The sequence below is a fragment of the Oenanthe melanoleuca genome, chromosome 2 (genome assembly GCF_029582105.1).
Source record: "Oenanthe melanoleuca isolate GR-GAL-2019-014 chromosome 2, OMel1.0, whole genome shotgun sequence".
Taxonomy (NCBI): domain Eukaryota; kingdom Metazoa; phylum Chordata; class Aves; order Passeriformes; family Muscicapidae; genus Oenanthe; species Oenanthe melanoleuca.
The window spans coordinates 72,765,081-72,783,865 of NC_079335.1; positions in this window are offsets into that span (position 1 = coordinate 72,765,081).

Below are 18,785 nucleotides of genomic sequence, written 5' to 3' on the forward strand. Positions count from 1 at the left end.
TGGAAAGACTACAGAAATGCTGCAGGAAAAATCTGAATATTTATGTATTATTTTATTTTATGAATTGGTAGGGTTGAATTGAAAGATCAGGAAACAGCCAAAGGAGTTGGGTTGTCAGTCAGACAAGTGTCTGATTAATACAGTTCTGATTTAGTTGCTTCTCTGTGTGAAGAATAAAAATTGTCTTTACAACTAACCTATGCCAATTCCCTGAGACCAGTCTGCTGTGGGAGCAGCTGGCTTGTCAAGTTAGATGATAAGGATGATGCCCCTGCAGGAAACCCATGTCTTTCTTTTTTGGCTGGCACAAGTGCCCTGGCAGCAGCTTCAGGCAAAATTGTTTCCTAGTTGATGCAGCAGAAGAAGCTTCCTCTTAATGCTTGGTAGACCAATACAAAAATTATGTTGGGTTTCAGTGTCACAAGGAGACCTGGGTTGCTCAGAAGTGCCTGACTTATTTTTCAGATGAGACTCAAAGTGCTGTCTCTGGTGACCTGCAGTGGGGGACTGGTTCAGAACCTTCCTTCTCTCACAGGGCACCTGTGAGTCTTGGCTCTGTATCCCCATCTTTACAGTGGCGTCTGTTCCATGGCTTGCACAGGCTCCTGGCCTGGGGTAATCCCAGCTGTATGCATCTTGTGGCACTGGCCTTAAGAGTGTTCTTTGTTCATTGGGTGTGTGTTCTGAGTCCAAAACTGTGTCTTCTTCTGATGCAGCCTGGGGCACGTGACTCTGCAGCAGCTCTGACACAGGAGAGCTGGTGGGAGCAGCTGGGCTCAGGCTGCCAGTGGGGATGCTCAGGGATGCCCAGCTGCAGCCCTGCTCACTGAGGCAACAATGCTGTGCCATTTCGTAGCTGATTAATCCAAGCAGCTCCTTCTTTGGTGTTGGAGTGGTATTCATGTAAATTCATTGCAGACTAACTGGACCAGGTGCTGCCCAAGTTAAAGGTTTCTGTCTCTCATAAACCTTGCATGCTATAGATGGAGTTGCATTGTGCTCACATCAGGCCTGAGGCTGTAGCATTGTTTTGTTATTAGAGGGAGAGAAACTTTCTCCTTGTCGAAGCAAATGTGTACAAGTTGCATTTTCTCAGCACAGATGAAATTAAATCCTTAAACACAGGGTTCTTTGTGTCTTTTGTGTAGGTTTTTACCTTGCCTAATTTCTAAATTACAGTTTATTTAATGGTTATAACTTGGGTATCCAAACATTTTGAAAAAAAAAAAAAAAGCAATTAATAATTTAAAATATTTTATAAAACTTATTTCTAGTTAATAAATAAAAATGCATTTATGTGGATTTGCCTGGAATTCAGTACCCATTTTAAATTTATATTTGGCATCTTTGCTTCAAGCATTAAGATGTACGTTTTTGCAGCCTGTTTGATTCTCACTAAAACGTCTGCATGTAATATCACTTGCTGTACTCTTTATGAAATTTAATAACATGCAATGCTGCCAACAACATACTGTTGCAATAGTCAACCTTTATGGCTTTTATGTTTTATTAAAACAGTAATCTATACTGGACTTGAGCTGTTTAGAGATTATTGATGCAGTTGAATGCCATTTAACTAAAACTTGTGGGAGGAGGTGGTGATTTTGCATTCTGAACTCTTGCATTCAATGTTCTTTTGTTTAAGCTCAGTTGTAAGATTAATTGTTGAGACTATGTTTAAACATTTCAGAAATATTCCCTTATAAGCTTGCAATATTTCACCTTCTCCAGTTTTATTTAGAAGTGCCTCAGTCCATACTGAATATGTATCTTGCCAAAGATGGCTTTTGTGTTACCACAGAAAACCATAAAATAGCCTATGCAGAGCCTGTAGTAAACTAATGAGTAATCAATGTATCTGTGAGAATGCAATAATATGCAAATGCATATCCATTATTTATTAGTCCATGTAGTGCTATAGTATATGCATGCCTAAAGCCAGTATTTCCTGAGTATAAATTTCAGTAGAAGTCCTCCAGTGATAGATTTTGTATTTATCAAATGCGATAGTACAAGGGATAATAGTTTTAAACTACAAGAGGGTCAATTTAGATTAGGTATAAAGAATAATTTTTTTTACAATAAGGGTGATAAAGCAGATTGCCCAGAGAGGTGGTAGATGCCACCCTTTCCCACTAGTCATGGTCAGGCCAGATGGGTCTCTGAGCAACCTAATCTTGTTGGAGATGTCCCTGCTCATTGCGGGTGGGCTGGAATAGGTGACCTTTAAAGGTCTCTTCCAACCCAACTTATTCTGTGATTCTTTGAATCTATGATACAAAGATGAGTTTGAGATTTGTATGATGTTCAAGTACTTTCTTGCACTTCCTTTCAAGTCTGCTATGAGAGTACCTGTAAACCTGTTAATGAAGTGTAGAAGTATTTTATTTCATGAAGGATAATGAATGACATAGCTATTGGCATTTTCCCTTCTCCCACCAGTTTGCTGTCAATTTTTTCTCTAGTTTCAAAGCAGTATTATGAAGAGACAGAAGAAATTAGGCACAGCACTAGATGTCATTTTCATGTAGACATGGAATATCTTAGGCAGGATTCTCTCAAAATCCCTCTACCTTCCATTCTGGATATTTCATTCATAGGATTCACATTCTTCCTAGGACAAGGAAAACTAAATATTTTGAGTTATCAAACATTTCCATTGTTTGTTGGTTTTTTTGGGGTGCAGTGCAATGAGTTTGTCAAGCCCTTTAGACTCCAACTCACTATCTAAACCGGGTATATATTTATCTGGATAAAGTCAAAGAAGTGTTTCTTGCATGTGGGTGAGATGAAACTCTTTGTTAGCTGAACCCCATTGTGCTAAGATAAGCCTAAAAAGAGACCACTGTACCACAGTCTTTCATGCCTATGGTAATTCAGATTAATATGTTATTACCTTAAATTGCAAAAAAAATGTGTCAAATTCAATGGAATAAAACAGAATTTATTTTCTCATTTACTACTGAAAGTAAAAATTTTAGGAAAAAATGGATTTCTTACTAAAAGTAGCAAGTATGTTGTCTCAGTTGGTCATGAACCGCAAAGAATTTGGTGTAGACAAGCTCCAGACCCACCAATGTATTCAGCAGCTAATTGCCATGTTTTCCTTTCCTTTCCTTTCTAGCAAAAATGCCTTCTCCATCCTCCATCCAGAGGCCATGCTATGGACTGGAGGGAAGAGCAGAGAGTAGTAGAGAAACCACATGTGACAGGGTGGGCTTGGTGTGTTTGGGAAAACTTTTAAGGTTAACAGGTTTAAACCTGTTAAGGAAAGAAGCTGGGAATGCTCCTCTCTTGAAGCTTGGCCGCTGGGTCAAGCTGGCCAGATGCATCCCAACATCAGAGACATCTCATGGACACCAGAGAGCTGCACAGAGAGCATCACTGTGCTCTGGGTGCAAGGGAATGAAGGTCTGCTAGAAGTGGCGGTGAGGGAGAATGGGGAAATCAAAACTAGCCTCACTCTTGGAGCAGTGGCAATGACAACAATAACCTGATCTTCTGCCTGCATGGGTTGAGCTCAGTGGTAAAACCAGTGATGCAGTGCTTTGTTGCTTCTGCTGTGAATTTATGTCATGACACCAGGATAAATAATTGATTTTCCCCAAAAGATCTTTCCTTTGCTGGATGTAATGGCATTGCCTCCCTGGGTCTGGGAGCTGAACTTGAATAAGTGGTGAGGTTAAAGTCCTGAAGCCTGGTGTAGGACAGGGGAGCAGCAGCATCTAATGGGAGCACAGTAATTTTAGGGCATCAGTCCAAGAGTATGTGAAAGCATCTGCAGTGGGTCAGGATTGATGGTGGGCAATGCCTTGGTACCTTGCTGTTTAAGATTAGCCCTGCTGAGAAGAGTAGATGTAAGTTTGCTGAAGGATGCTGTGTACTCATATTTTACTATGGTATTTTTGTTGGTGGTGTGAAGGTTTTTTCCTTGTTTGCTAAAGGAGAGGAAGAGGTACTATATAAAAGTTACCTATTTTGAAATACAGATTCTGTGAGGATGGTATCTGCCCTCAATCTCTCAGTGAGAGACCTGCCTGGCACTGAAGCCATTGCTGTAACAGCCAGCAATGAATGCAGTCAGCAAGGACAGGTGTTGATCCATACAGGTAGCAGATGTCACAGGCACCATGGTCTAGTGCCTGAATCGTATGGACATCTCTCTTTCTGGATGGATTAGAAAGTGCAATCCTCAAAACTAAATATCTATCATGTTTACTTCCCATTCACCTGATATCCACTGGGTCTGCTCTTCCTTACTGTAGACAGTAACAGGCTGGATCAGGACTTTCACCAGTGAAAGAATGTCACTCTCATCTTCTGCTATTTTTCCAGGTTTGTTCAAGTTTGTATTTTCCCACTAAAATCTGTTTTTCTTTCAAGCAGGAAGCTATCTCTGGTTTTTGAATGCCCAGAAAATAAAATTTAGTTTATTCTGTGCTCTTGCAATTCCCAAATGCTTAACTGCTAATCCCTGAAGAACTCAGAAGATTTTCTGAGGCTTTTTCTCCTCTAGCAAAAAATAGTTGAAGGTGGTCGGATGGCTTAAAGAATGTCAGGCAAGGACAAATGGATGAACTGGCAAACAGCAGAGTATCAGACTGCCTCCCGTGCCTATGAAACACCTAATCAGCTAAACATGACCTATAACAACTCAGCCTGAAAAATTTTATTGTTCAATAAACTGAAAAAAAAGTGTCTTTTTTTCTCCATTTTTATCAGATGTTTTCTGCCTGCTTACTAGCTTATGAGAAAACCATGGAAAAATTCAAATTTGGTTTTCATAAAAGTGTAATGGATCCCTATGAGCTTTAGTGCAGATAAAAGGCATATAGACAAATCCATGAGCATTGTTTGACTGACATGAAGCCCTGGGAATACGAAGTTAGAATCAATGCTATTTGCCTAAAGATGAATCTCCCTGTAAAGTTTAAGCATTCTTTGATTCACAGCATGTCAACTGCCTAAACAATTTCTTTTAACTCAGAGCTTTGATAGTGGAAGATGTTACAAGTACCATGAGATAATTTTCTAGCCCCAGGTTCCTGCCATTTGATCTTCCAGCTCTGAGCTGAGCTCCTCAGGGTTCAGAAATCCTTTGGATAAAATGATGAGGTTTCAATACGTGCACTGAGCTGAAACTTCTTACATGGTACAGAGTCTTTAATTTTGTAGAGTGTTGTGCTTATATATTTTGGCAAATTTAGTTGAATCTTAATTATTTATATAGCTCCAGAATGTAAAGTGATTCGTCCTAGCAAAAATAATTGCTTTAGTTGTGTGAGAGCAAACACATCACTGCCCTGCCTGCAAGTCTCTGTGACAAATTAAGGCTGTCACCAGCAAGCCAGCAATTGCTGCTTGTTCCCACTTGGGGGTACCTCAGTCTTTATCCTTACAAGTTTCAGTATAGAAAAATAACTCTTTTAATCTTATTTTATGGCATAATGCATGCGACATTTCAGCTATTCACTTCATAGCTACCATGCTACAGTCGTCTCTCTGTGTGAGAATTGGCACCACTAGAGGAAAGCAATGCAGTGCTGTGGAAATTCTCTGTCACTGAGTGTTCATGTTCCACTGCTGGTGGCTTCTTTGGAAGGATTAGCAGAGCTCGTGCTCCTTCTGGTGCTTTTTTTGCACAGTTTAGCTGCGTTTTGAGTCTTTCTCCTCGGCATGAAATTATGGACTAAACTGGGCAAGGGAGTTCAGCACTGTGGAATGGCAGTTCCTTACTATGTCTGAGAGTGTGACAGGAGTCCCTCTGGAAGCTTTGTGCTGAACTTCGAGGTTGAGGAGAAGTAGTTATGTGTAACATTAAATTTGGGGCTGGTTACTTGCTCGTAATGATCAGATTCCCAAAATGTGATGATGCTGATGATACTGATCTGTGTAGGCTAGATTAGCTATTGAGAGGGAAATCCATAATTATGAAACTTTGGTATTTATGTGTGTATACGTGTTCCTCAAACAGACTTGCTGCTTGATAACAGAGCATGACATTAACTTTTATTATTTTATTTATTTTTTGAATGGTTGACCCTGAGTTCTCTATGTACAGAACATGCTATCAATGAGGTAGCTGGAGATACAGGTATACAGCTGCCCTGAGGAGATGGAGTTGAGATTTATTTCCCAGTTTTTTGCTATTTATAGTCCCCCTTACCACACTAATCAGAGCATCCTTCTGAAATTAATCTCTCTTTTGCTACTCTATCAAGCAGTACTTTAGCATAAAAAAAAAGGTGTTTTAACATTTGCTTTTCAAGAGCAAACCACCTGAAGCTGATAACCAGTTCTCTACTGAATGACTGGAAATTCTTGGGTTTATTTTGAGTGCAGAAATATTTACTAACATATACCAAACTCCTCCATCTGATTCTCTCTTTTTCCAGATATGGATGAAGAACTGGCTAGGTCATTCAGAGGTGCCAGATTTCATTAAAATCTTTATTAATGCTCCATGTGAAACTTAAGTAAATTTTTGTATATTTTTCAATAGGTCTGACACTTCTATCAAAATTCACTGAACAAAGCTTGATATTTCTTCTAGAAATTTCATTATCCCTCATACACATCTGGGCATCTCTGGAACGAAGCATAAGTGAAACAAACCCGGAATATTTTGGTTTTATTTTTATGCATGTATGAATTAAATTTCTTCATGTGCTTCTGGTATATAAGCAATAATACAGATAAACTGTGTTAAACTGTGTTTTCTGTTTGGTTGCTAAATGAAATAAATGTAAATGAAGATGTTTGCTAGTTTCCCCCCAAGGGATGGTTTTGTTAACATTAAGGTTTTGTTCTGCTCTGATCAGCTGTTACCTTGATTGTTTTGTCCAGGTTTTTACTGCATGACCAGGAACAAAATATCTTAAAATTAGCTTCACTTTTCATTATGAAGTTTGTCTCATGTCTACAGCAAGTTTCCTTTGTTGAAGAAGAAACGCATTCTTCAGTTTGCTAATGCAGCATATGGGAAATTCTGTGATAGCTGTTCTTGGTAGTAATTTTCCAATTTTGGTTGTATCCCTCCTATGACTGGAGGCTTGACCTCCTGTGGCTGTCTGGAGCAGAGATGATAATCTTCCCAGGATATGGGTGAACATGAGAAGTGTGGTCTTTCTAGTCCCTGAAATTGTTCATTCATGCAGGAAACACCATGGGCTGTTAGAACTGCCGTGAGGACATTTGACCTGGAGCTGTCCTTCAAGTGCTGAAGCTGTTCCAAATTTTTCTTCCATCTAGAGGTTGCCAGCAAAATGTCAGAAAGCACTGCATTTTTGGGCACTTGTGCAGTAAAGCAAGCAAAACCTTTTGTTTAAAGGCAGTGGAGTCCAGGGACACAGAGGTGCTCCACCTAGGTGAGGGGATTCTTTCTCATTTCTGAAAATAGAAGTTCTTCTTCACAGTCACAAAAGGGGCCCCTAAAATTCATGAGTTACTGGAAACTTGTTCCAAGTGAAGTCTGTTAATGTTTTGTGCTGTACAAAGAGAGTCCATTGGTTTGATTGCCCACCATTTCCCAGGGCAGGCTTGTCTTCTTTCCAAAGCAAACAGATTTGGGAAAGTGTATACAATACTCAGGTGGGGCTTAATGCAGATAGGAGCACTACAACCTTAGATACACAGCAAAAGGATAGAAGCAGCTAAATTCAGGGTGGGTGGGTAAGTGCAGCTGCATACTGAATACCTGGTTTACTTCAGCCCAAGGCCATCCTATGTGCACACAGCTTCAGCTACTGGGTCATGGTGTTTGCCCACTGGCTGCACTGTGTGCAGCAGCAGCATTTTAGGTTTCTTATTTGACTTGGGAGGATATTAGTCTCCCACCTGATTCTGGTTTGGCATATCCCTTGTTGCCAGGCAGCATCTGCTGAGAGTAATTTATTTATTTCACATCTCAGGATAAGTGACAATACTAATTCTTCTAGGTGCAGTGCTAAATGTAAATGCATTCATTAGTGATGGACAGCCCACATTGGCCCTCAGCCTCAGGGAGCCAGGCCTTCAGAAGGGGCCCCAGCAGAGGGCTCTCCCCTTGGTACCTCTTTATCAAAGGTAAATAGTCCAAGATTTGCTAGTTACTGAACATGCTTTGTAAATATTAATTAATCGAACAGCGATTTAAATGTGATCCCCATTTTTAATCTTTTGCAAATCGCTATTAATCCATCCTGTTTACATTTCCATGTTCTAAACAGGAAGAGTTCTTCTTAATCAATACACACATTTGCTGTTTTACCGTGGAGGGAAGCAAGGTTTTGCTGCCTGTGTGCTTTAGTCATGGGGATACCACTACTGGGATCCCATGAGTCTGCATCAGGAGGAGTCTGGAAGCTAAAGGAGCCTCACAGTTAAGCAGATTAACAGTGATTTCTTCAGTCTGGCAGCAGGTGCTTGTAACTGACTCTATGCTGTGCAAGATGATACTTCATCAAATAAATGCACTGTCAAAGTTAATTAGTTACATTTTCATTTTGCAATTTACCTCCATGATGACATCCTGCTGGTATTGAAAAGTGCTCCAAAAATGATCACTTGTGCTGTAGCTGGTGGATTTTATGAAAACGTGAAAATGAGCTCTTGGAAAGCGAATATGAAGACTAAATGTTTTATTTTACTTTATTGGTAGGTGCTGACAATATAAATGCTATTTAAAGCTTCTGGAGATTTTGGCCAAGCTGGCAAGTTTTAGGAATCTGTCAGCTGTCTTCGCTTAATAATGTGTCCTGCTCTTGCAGTGAAGACATGAATGCATGGAAACCTCTGAACTGTGATTATTAGAAAAATGACCATTGTTTCACATATTGCTTGTGATGTTCTGTTATGCTCTGTTCTTCAGAGTGCTTATCTCTTATTCTGAGAACTTATATAAAAACATTTGAGCTGAAGCAGTGTCAGAGAATGAAGTTCAGATCCTTATCTGTCTGTCATATATGTTTCCATCAAAAACAACACACTGAGCATTTATTTCATAGCTGCCAAAATGCTTGGCAAGGATTTCAGCAGAAACATCTGCATATTTACAACACTTTAGGCCATCTTTCTAGAGATGGCAACCCTATCAGCTCAGGGAATGAGACAGATAGATAATGTCTATCTATACAAAAATCCTCACCAATGAAACAGGGTGATTTTTTACTTTCTGCCCTAAATACTAGAGAGCCTTCATTGCAACACTTAACAACAATGAAAATATATGGCAGTAATTATAGCACAACTGTAGCATTATAAGACTGCACTGTATGTTGTTTGTCTCTCAGCAACCATAGAAAATATTTTTTAAAAAAATAAAAAATATTTAGAAATGCCTTCTTTTTAGATGGAGGAGATAGTACAAATCTGCAGAGACAGGATAATAGGTTCATTTTCTTTAGAAGTCTGAAAGCTTATACTAATAATAAAAGCTTATACTAATAATCAGCAGCAGCTGAATTGTTGAAGAATTGTATTGTGCTTTTATCTGCAGCTAAAATCAGATGTGCCATTTTACCATTGTGAAATCTGAATTTTGTGAGCCAAAAAAGGCTCTGATGCTGCCAGGCTGAGAGGTTATTCCTTGACAAAATAACATCATTTTGATGCAGTTAATGTCAAATGTTAATAGATTTTAGCATCTCTTATATGCTTCCCCCCCACCCCACCCACTTTGTTCTGGAGGCAGGAAAGAGCTACACTAATAAATGCCTTACTAACAGAATAAGAGAACTCATTGAAAGTTGGGTCCTGAGCTCTCTCAGGATTATTCAAATATTCAGGGCAGAAAACTTCAGCATTATTGAGGTAGGGTTTTTTTAGACGGTACTGTTCTGGAAGGCATCTATGCCAAAGTATCTCATGTGTCACTGGCATTCTCACTCAAGAGCAATAACTGGGACAAGAACAGGGCCTGGCTGTGACATCAGTGTGGTAGATCAGTTTCTGCCCTGCAAAATGAGAGGCATGACTTCAGATGAAAATTGTTGTACCCCTCTCCTCAGATGGTGGAAAGAGATAGGCAGTTCCAAAATGTGGCTGAGAGTGGCTGAATCACCTTTTTGAATTTCATGCTTGGCCCTGATGATTATCTAGAGATAAGGGAATCTAGCCATGTTAATTATCAAGGATGCAGTCACACCTTTCTGTTTGCAGTGAGGCATTACACTTGCATTCAAAATCTGGACTTTCTTTTTATTTCCGTTCTTGATCAGCAAGATCTCACTGTACCTGGGAGGAAATATTGGCTGGGGAGAGGGTGAGGATGGCACTGAATATCTACCAGTTCCATGAGAGAAATAAACTGGCTCAATGGTGAATCTCAGCAGCTTGTCTCTTATTCTGAGAAGCATCCTCAGTCAGGTGGACAGCTTCCCTCTGCTGTGTTTTTTAATGGGGTGACCACATCCTCCCCATTTACCCCCCACTGCCTTCATCCCTTGCAAAACTACTGTGACAGGGTAAACCACAATTACCAGAAGCACAGACCCATCATTACATTTCCATGAGACCGTGCAAATAGTAATTTTAAAACAGGAAGTCCGTGTGTTGTTGCCTAACTGCATTCTTTTGGAAGGAAACAAACAGGCAGGGGTTAAAATCTAGGTGACTGATGGGACCATCTTGACAAGCTTTGTTTCTGTGCCAGTAAATTTCAAAACACTTTATGATAGTGTACTCCTGCTTTTCCTGAGACAGTGAGGTAACTGTCATGAAGGTAAACAATTAGTAAGAAATAATGGGGCTTTTCCAAAACAAGCTGCAAATTTTGTTTTGTAGTTTCAGTATTAAAGATTTTAAAAAATCATTTTTATGTCAATTTCTTTGGTTATGATTGTTATCTCCACATACCATTTCTGTTCAGTATTAAAATACTGAGTCAACAGCTTACAATAAAACTGAATGCTTTCTCAGTGAAATTGAGCATTTATTTATCCAATAATTTTATTTTTTTTTTCAAAAGTCCTCCTTTACAGAACTGTCACTCATCATTATATGGCTATAATTAGCTGTTTATTTAGTTGGATTGAGGGATGGCTTCAGCCAAGCTTCAGCCTTGTAACAAGGGACAGAATCTGGGTGGATATGTGGCTATTATAAGATGCATACATTTGTAGAAATCTTATTGTGGGTTAAACATGCAAGCACAAAACATGCATGTTTCACCTTCTGTCCCACAGTGGCCAGAAACAGGAATTCCCAAAGATGCTGATCTTCATGCATTGGAGTATTCAAACTGAAAAAGCAAAGCATATGTTTTAAATTGATTATTTTCTACCAGAGGAAGTGATTTTTTTTTTCTTTCTTCTACATTATATTAAAAGTATTTAGGAATGCCATGCATCCTATCAAGTCTGTGTGATACTCAGATACTCTAGTGCCTGTGTATGCATGCTCCATACCAAATTGCTCCATAATTTGCAGTAGTAATTAAAGGAAAATTATGTAAGGGGACTCATGAAGGGACCAGGTGGGACAGACTAGTCTTTTCTGAGCTTGCCATCTGAGAAGATGCTGTATTAAACTATAATCATGGATCTAAACTTCCTATTGGCCTAAGCATATATGTTCTTTGAACCTAAGTGAAAGAGAACGTTTTTCATGGTTTTTTTTTCAGTGATGAATTTTCTCCAAGACTAAAACCCAGCAAGGAAAGCAATCCAGAGTAGAACAATAGAATGGTTTGACCAACTGGCAGAGCTCTGTGATCAGTAGGTAGAATATTATTTTCCTTTGGAGTGTGGGTGTGGAAAAGGGTAAACTACTTTGTTTTTCCATTGTGATAAATTTTCGGGAAGACCTGAGCTCCTGGAACTTCTGTTTTTCACAGTTACTTTTTGGGATTTATGGTAAATTTGGCAATCGGGAAGTGGAGTCATCCTTCCTGACTTATGATGATGAAGTGCAAATATCAGCTCAGTCGTATGACTTGCTGTGAATTGCTGTGAATGCTGGCTTCTCAGGCCAAAAAGAATAAACAGAGTGTTTCCAACTGAAAGGCCACTAGGTTCACAGGATATTTAAGCTCATTACAGAGTAAAAACTGCTGCAGTCATGTCATGTCTCTTCCCAACTGTATGCCTCATGTGGTCTCTTAATACTTTGAACACTTATTATCAGTTCTGAGAGGCATGACGATATTTATTTTTCTCTTATTAGTATAGGCATCATAATTCCTTAGTCCCACTTATCTTCTGGTTAATTTCTTAGGTTCAAACAGAGTTTCTAACTTCAAGAAAAATGGAGGAAGCCTGAAATGATGATTTGCTATCCACGCAGGGTACGAGAGAGTCACAGTCAATCCTGGTAAGCCAGTATGAAACAGCCATCAAGGAGTCCTCATTTATGACTCCTTCAGTTGTTCCTGATGCTTGGAATGAGAAATAAAGGCATCATATCAGCCAAGATCTGCAAGATAAACGTGGAGTTCTTAATGGTTACTAACACACAGCTCAAAACCTGACAACCAAATCTCTTGTACAAAACTCAAATATAGAGCTCTCTTTAGTGGAGGGCAGAGAGGTTGAGTGGTAGCTTGATCACTGTGTAAGTGTCTGGCATTTCCTTCTATTCAAGGAAAATTGCATGGTACATATTTACTCTTGAGAATCCATCAAGAGGCTTGTGTAAGCCAAGAGTGTATGTTCATGTCAAATATTTCATCCATAATTCTTATTTTTTCATTCCAAAGCTTGCTTAAGAGTTGCATGAAGTGGATATGTGTGGGTGTGTAGGCGAGAGGAAGGTTTTCCTAGCTGAGACCCACACATCTGGAATTCTGTCTCCATAGTCATCATCTGGCCAGTAAATATCCTGTGTGGGATCCTTCAGAGAAGACACAAAGATCTCTTCCTTTTCTCTTTGTCATGGCTTGCCTATAATTGCTGTCTTGTGTGGTTTTGATGTAAGGGGAAGAGGGGACAGTGTTTTGCCTTTGGAGTGCCTTTCAGGTGCCACTCTGAAGTCTGCTGACATAATTATTTTTGTACTAGACAGTTTAGTTGTTTATTTAGTTCTAACCAATAGTTACTGAAGAAAGAGGAGTTTAAGAAGAAAGGTTGCTGCTAACTATTTGAAGGAAACTATAATAGTCTGAATCTTCACTAAGTGTTTCACGGCCATCTCAGCATCGTCTCTCCCATTCTGGCTCCCTGAAAATGTCTGGAGAGTGTCAGCTGGTCTCATGCCGTCCCCCACTTCTGCTGGCACAAACCTGGAGTCCTGTGGCTGAAGTCACTGCATGTTTGTGCAGTCTGTACTGCTTAGATTCTTTTTCTTAACCCCACCTTCTGTGTATATTTGTTTGTAATAGGAATACAATGAGAATAAAACCTTATTCTCCTAATGTTTTCCAGACTATTTGGCAAATTACTTGGGGTCCAACTACTGACCTGGGGGTGTCTAGGTTGTTTTCCCTCTTGTGATTAAGTGACAAGGTGAGTTCACGTTGCCGGAAGCATAGCTGCGACACAGGGAAAGGGCTGAGACAGACTAAGAGTTTTGTTTTGCAGACAGGCCAGACTTATTTTTGGTGGCTTTGGCTTGGTCATGTTTCAGAAAACCTCATTCCATAAGGCTTTTTCCTGCCTTCAAAACCTCAGTTGTTTTAACAATAACAATAACAAATTATAAATGTCTCCATCTGTAAGAGGAGTAACTCCATCGAATTGAAAGGCTCATGTTACCCAAGACATAGGGAACAGTGTGCTTGAGTGCTTTGCAAACATTGTCCAGAAACATTGCCTTAGGCCCTGTGGAGATTTCTGGACTGCAGATACCTGTGGGTACAGAGTTTCACAAAATAGCTGTCTTTGCAAGTAATGCTAGAAGTAGGATTGATTCTAGGCTGGTTTTTAGGCTGCTGTTCTTGGTTGTCTTGCAGGTGGATAGATAGCTTAAATATAAACCTGTCACCTGGCACTGCAGAAAGGCTGAACATTTGACAGTACCACCATTTAGAGTTTGCTTCCAAAACCAGTCCACAACTAGTTCTATAGTTCTATAGTTCTATAGTTCTTTAGTTCTGTAGTTTATTTCTTCCATATTGTTGTCTGGCTAGTCCCTATTGGATCCCAAGTTACATGGTATAGAGTGATTTAAGGCTTTAACAGTTTATTCTCTCTGCTTTACTTTAGCCTGCACTGAAACCCCATTTGTATATGAGGCAGGAAGATACAGACATCTCCCCCACTGCTGATTTGCTGCATGTGACTCACATACCTTAATGAATAGAACCCTTCCAGTGGCTTTAAAAACAAAGGTATACAGGCTTAAAACCTGTCAATATGATATTCCTTTAAAATGAAAAAAACAACTTGATTTTGGCTATGATCATTGTAGAAATGATAAATACAAGAAAGTAGTTGGTAGGGAAGGAAGAGAAAAAAGGTATATTTCATTATAGAATACTTTAAAAAATACAGCAAAAGCTGCTTAAATTTGGACCTCTGTTTTAATTGTCTAATGAATCAGAAATAAAATGTGTAATTTTATTGAAAATATAAAGTAAATCCAGATGTTTACATTCAGTAGTGTCACCAGTGTCTACAAGGAGCATGTTATCCTATTGGATTTATTCCTCTGAACAAAACCAAACAGCTCATGCTGAGTAAGGCTGGAGCTTCCGTTCAAACAGTGGTGGTAAGACTGTGGGACTGGAATCTCCTGTATGAAGGGAAAATTTTAACACTAATACACATAAAGTCTGTGGAAACATAATACACTGGGCTCTTTGTAGTCTAGAAATATGCAATGATTCTTTTTTTATTTATTTTTTTTTTACTTTGAGAATTTTGGTGCACTAAAAATTTTTATAATAACTCTATCTAAAAAGGCACTAAAACATTGCCTAGAGAAAGTTTTTACTTGTGACTCTATTTGGATGGGGTTAATTTTTGGTTTTTACCTTGATGAGAGTCCTCAAAGCTGGAGACATCTGCTAAAAGGAAGTGGGTTCCTTACTTCTAGGGGAGACTGAGATGATTGAATCTGGAGCTTCGCTACATAAATTGTCCCCACTGTCTTTTGTGGGCCAGACTTTCATTCTGTGGAAGAATATGCACCCAGAGCATGTTTGCAGTGACTGAGTTCTTTCTGTGACGTATCCTGGCCATAGGCCTGACACTGAGGAGTGGCTCTCTGGTTAGTCTAGCCAGTTCTGAAAGGGAGAAATGAGAGTTCTGCTTCTTTGAGAGTCCCCAGCTGGGGAGAGCACTGGCAGGGAAATCTGAGACAGCCTACCATGAGTCTAAGTCTTACTGAAAATGTAGTGCTTTATGTTTAAACAAACTAAGCACCATGTATTAAAGGAGGAATTTATCACTAAAAGAAGCTTCATAGTCCTGGGCCTCTGGGATAGCTAAGTGAAGACATCCAGTATAATCCAGTATTTGTAACTTTTGCTTCCTCTGACTCTGATTATGTTTTTGGGGGTGTGTGTGTGAAAGTCTGTGGCAGTTAAACTGCTTGAAACATTACAGTAAGTGAGGTCATTGGGGCAGGAATAGAGGTGTGGGGATTGTTCAGACAGTCTTTTTCCATTCCTGTCAACAATTTTAGTTTGGTCCCTTGATTGTGGGCATTGATGCAAGCTTTATTTAGATCATCATATCCTATTTTTCATTCTGAGGCAAAACTGAGAATCAGCCCTCCCAAGACTGCTGTGATCCCAGAGTGGCTAAATACTGCTGTGTCTGATGCAGTAATGAAAACTGTGTATATTTATCCTGTATTATCAACCAAATAAATATTTTTTCATACACATTGATACATAATATCCACAGTAAAACACTTTTCACACAGAAGAATGCCAGTAAATTCCCCCCACCCCCCTAAAATGTAAATTCCCTCATTCAGGCAAGAAGTTCTTCAATAACCAGACAAATTAAAATAACCTTGTAACAGAGGAAATAACCCTGTAAGGTATCTGAGTGTCTTGAAAGACTTTGCAAGCTCTTCTCCTGCTGTTCCTGATGGGGCCTGAGTGAGGAGCTGGCACGGTGGGGAGAAAGGAGACAGCTGTGTCCCCCATGAGCAGATAGAAGGGTTGAGATGCTGAGGTGTGTCTGGATGACTCAGGACTCACGGGAAGTTGTTGCAAAGCTGCCAGAGGTTCTCTTATTCCCATTCCCTTCATAAATCTAGACCCCATTTACAGCAGTGTACCACATCTGCTGGCAGGATTTTTGTGAACATTTCTTTTGTGTATTGTGAATAGTGTTGCATGAAAATTTACTCTCATAGATAGTTGCATTAGTTGTGTAAAGGGTATTACCCTAACTTTAAAGATGATAATCAAAACACAGAAAAACGGAAGTCAAAGTTCTTGGGTAACTTGAAATATCTGATCTGAAAAGCCTTTAAAATCTGAATGTTAAAAGCCCACATATACTATATGACATGTTCAAAGCAAGCCTCCTTCTCCTCTCCCTCTTCATTTGCACCTCAGTATGTTGAGAACTTTTAAGCTGGACTGATGGGTGTCCTGAAAGTGTCTGGAATTTGCACTTTCAAAATTTCTGTCTTGCTTGAATGTCCCACATCCCAAGGAAGCTGTGTCAGAGATGGGCACATCCTTTCCTTTTCCAGCACCAGTATTCAGTTGCCCAAAGGAAGATCACTCAGCCTCAGCATGATTTTCCCTGCAGCTGCATCTTCTGACTCATCATTCTTATTCCAGGGAACAAGTAGAATCACTAGGTATGTCTGTGAAAGGTCCACTGTACATAGTACAGATAAAATCTTTGAGGAGATATCAGCTTTGCAGTTAAGTGGTCTGCTCTGAATGCATAGATTATGACTAGTAGAAAGGCTTGTGTTCTGCCTGGGTTTCACAGTGATTGTGCATTCCTTTTACTCCTGTGACTGTAATCCCATCACAGCAGACCTTAAATATTTCTGGAAAGCACTGAGTATGATTTTCAAAAAAGAGTAGTTTTCTTTTTCTTGTTAAATCAGGAAGAAAGGCTCCTCCCACTTGTTAGGAATTATAGAATTGATTTTGAGTCAATCTGAGCTGCAAAAATGTGCAGGTCAAGGAAAAACTGAATAATGGAGATGTAGCTTGTCTTTTGGTAACTGAGGAAAGATGCTGGTTATAGAGAGATGCTGGCTAAATTGCTAGCTATGCAGCATGGCTGTTTGCCTTACAGTATCACACAGAACTTGTCCCTGTTTAGCATCTAGAAAATGCTGTAGTCAAGTCAAGAACATCAAAAGGTATTTCTCATACTGCACCAGCTGAAGTATGAAAAGATAGAATTAAGTGATAGCAGAACAGAAGGAGGCAGAAAACTTACAGGGGTCCAGAGTCTGAACAAGAGCTCCAGGTTTATTGTAGAGATAAAGTGGATTAAGAAGTGTGTCCTAAAGATGTGCTTCTTGCAGTTTAATTACTTTCAGTTCTTTTGGTAGTGTGATGAACAAAACATCAGTGTTTTGATGTTTAGAGACATATGGTCCCTTCTTTTCAGGTATTTTTGTACAAAAAGTAATAATAATCTCATTCCAAGTTTAGTCTAGGTCTACATGTAAGGTGATTTGGTACTGGTCAGTAACACTTTTTTTTCTTCTGCTGCTGGCTTTTGCCCAAATCAAACATTTCTTACTTGACAGATTACACAAGAAAAAGATGACTCTCTCCTTCACTGGTAAACAGAAGCCTCATTTCTTTCACTCAACATGCACTTCACTACCCCTGTTTTTCTTGCAGTATTTAAAGGACTGATAATGTTGTTTCCCCTGTGCCTCCTACATCCCAAGATTCTTTCTGCTGTGGTCAGGTCTTTCCTGCCTTCTTTTGGAAAACAGGCCTGTGACTTCATCATATTGTGAAATGAAGTGCAGGAAGAGATTGTACAAAATAATATTTTTTAAAAATTCTGTAATAAGCTTCATAATCTGAGAATAAAAATAAATAGAAGTTATTGATCTAAAAATTTGCAAAAGAATCTACATAATTTTTATTTTAAAGTTAAATATCTTTACCCTAAAATTAATAGTTTGGTATATAGATTTGTTGCATATAGCATTTTTCTTTCAGATGGATTTTTGTATTCTTGTGGAATAGTTCGAAGTATGTAGTGAAAAATCTATGTTTGCATATGTCATCTGGGTAGATGTTTTTGTTTTGGTTGGTTGGGGTTTTTTGTTTGTTTCTCATAGAAGGAAGGCCTTTGTATTGTAGTGAACAATAAATTGCATTTGTCCAACTCTCATGCAAATAGTGACCAACACTTTCTTAAGTTGTCTAACAAGGCCCACTATAAAGTTAAACAATCTGCTCTTAGGAAAAGGTGAACAATTTAAAAAATTATTTAGAATTCCCTTTATGTCAGTGCACCCCAAGTCAGCCTACTTCTTAAATGCAGCCTGAAGCATACTTCTAAAATATTAAAATTATTTTCTTTTTCAAGAATCCATTATAGCTCTTAATGTACAAATAAATTTTCCTTAATTTAGGAAAATATTATAGTTGGCAGATGTATGTCCCCTATATAAAACTCTCATATGGTCATTTGTACAAGTCAAGGTCTCCTGGTGGTTTTACTAGTAGGACAGTGACTAAAGATCTGACATACCAAAATCTTATTCCTGGTTGTAACAAATGATCCCTGAAGTCTGTAAAAGTAACTCTCCTTTTGATGCTTTGGAATAAATTGTTAATTGAATCTACTTTAAAGTGATAAACTATTAATTGCATATAAATTCTGTTTATTTCCATTCTTGTACTGCTATCCTCTTCCCTTGTTGGGGAGATGTATCTCCCTAATTAGTTATGTGCTTTTGCAGCAATAGGAGTGAAG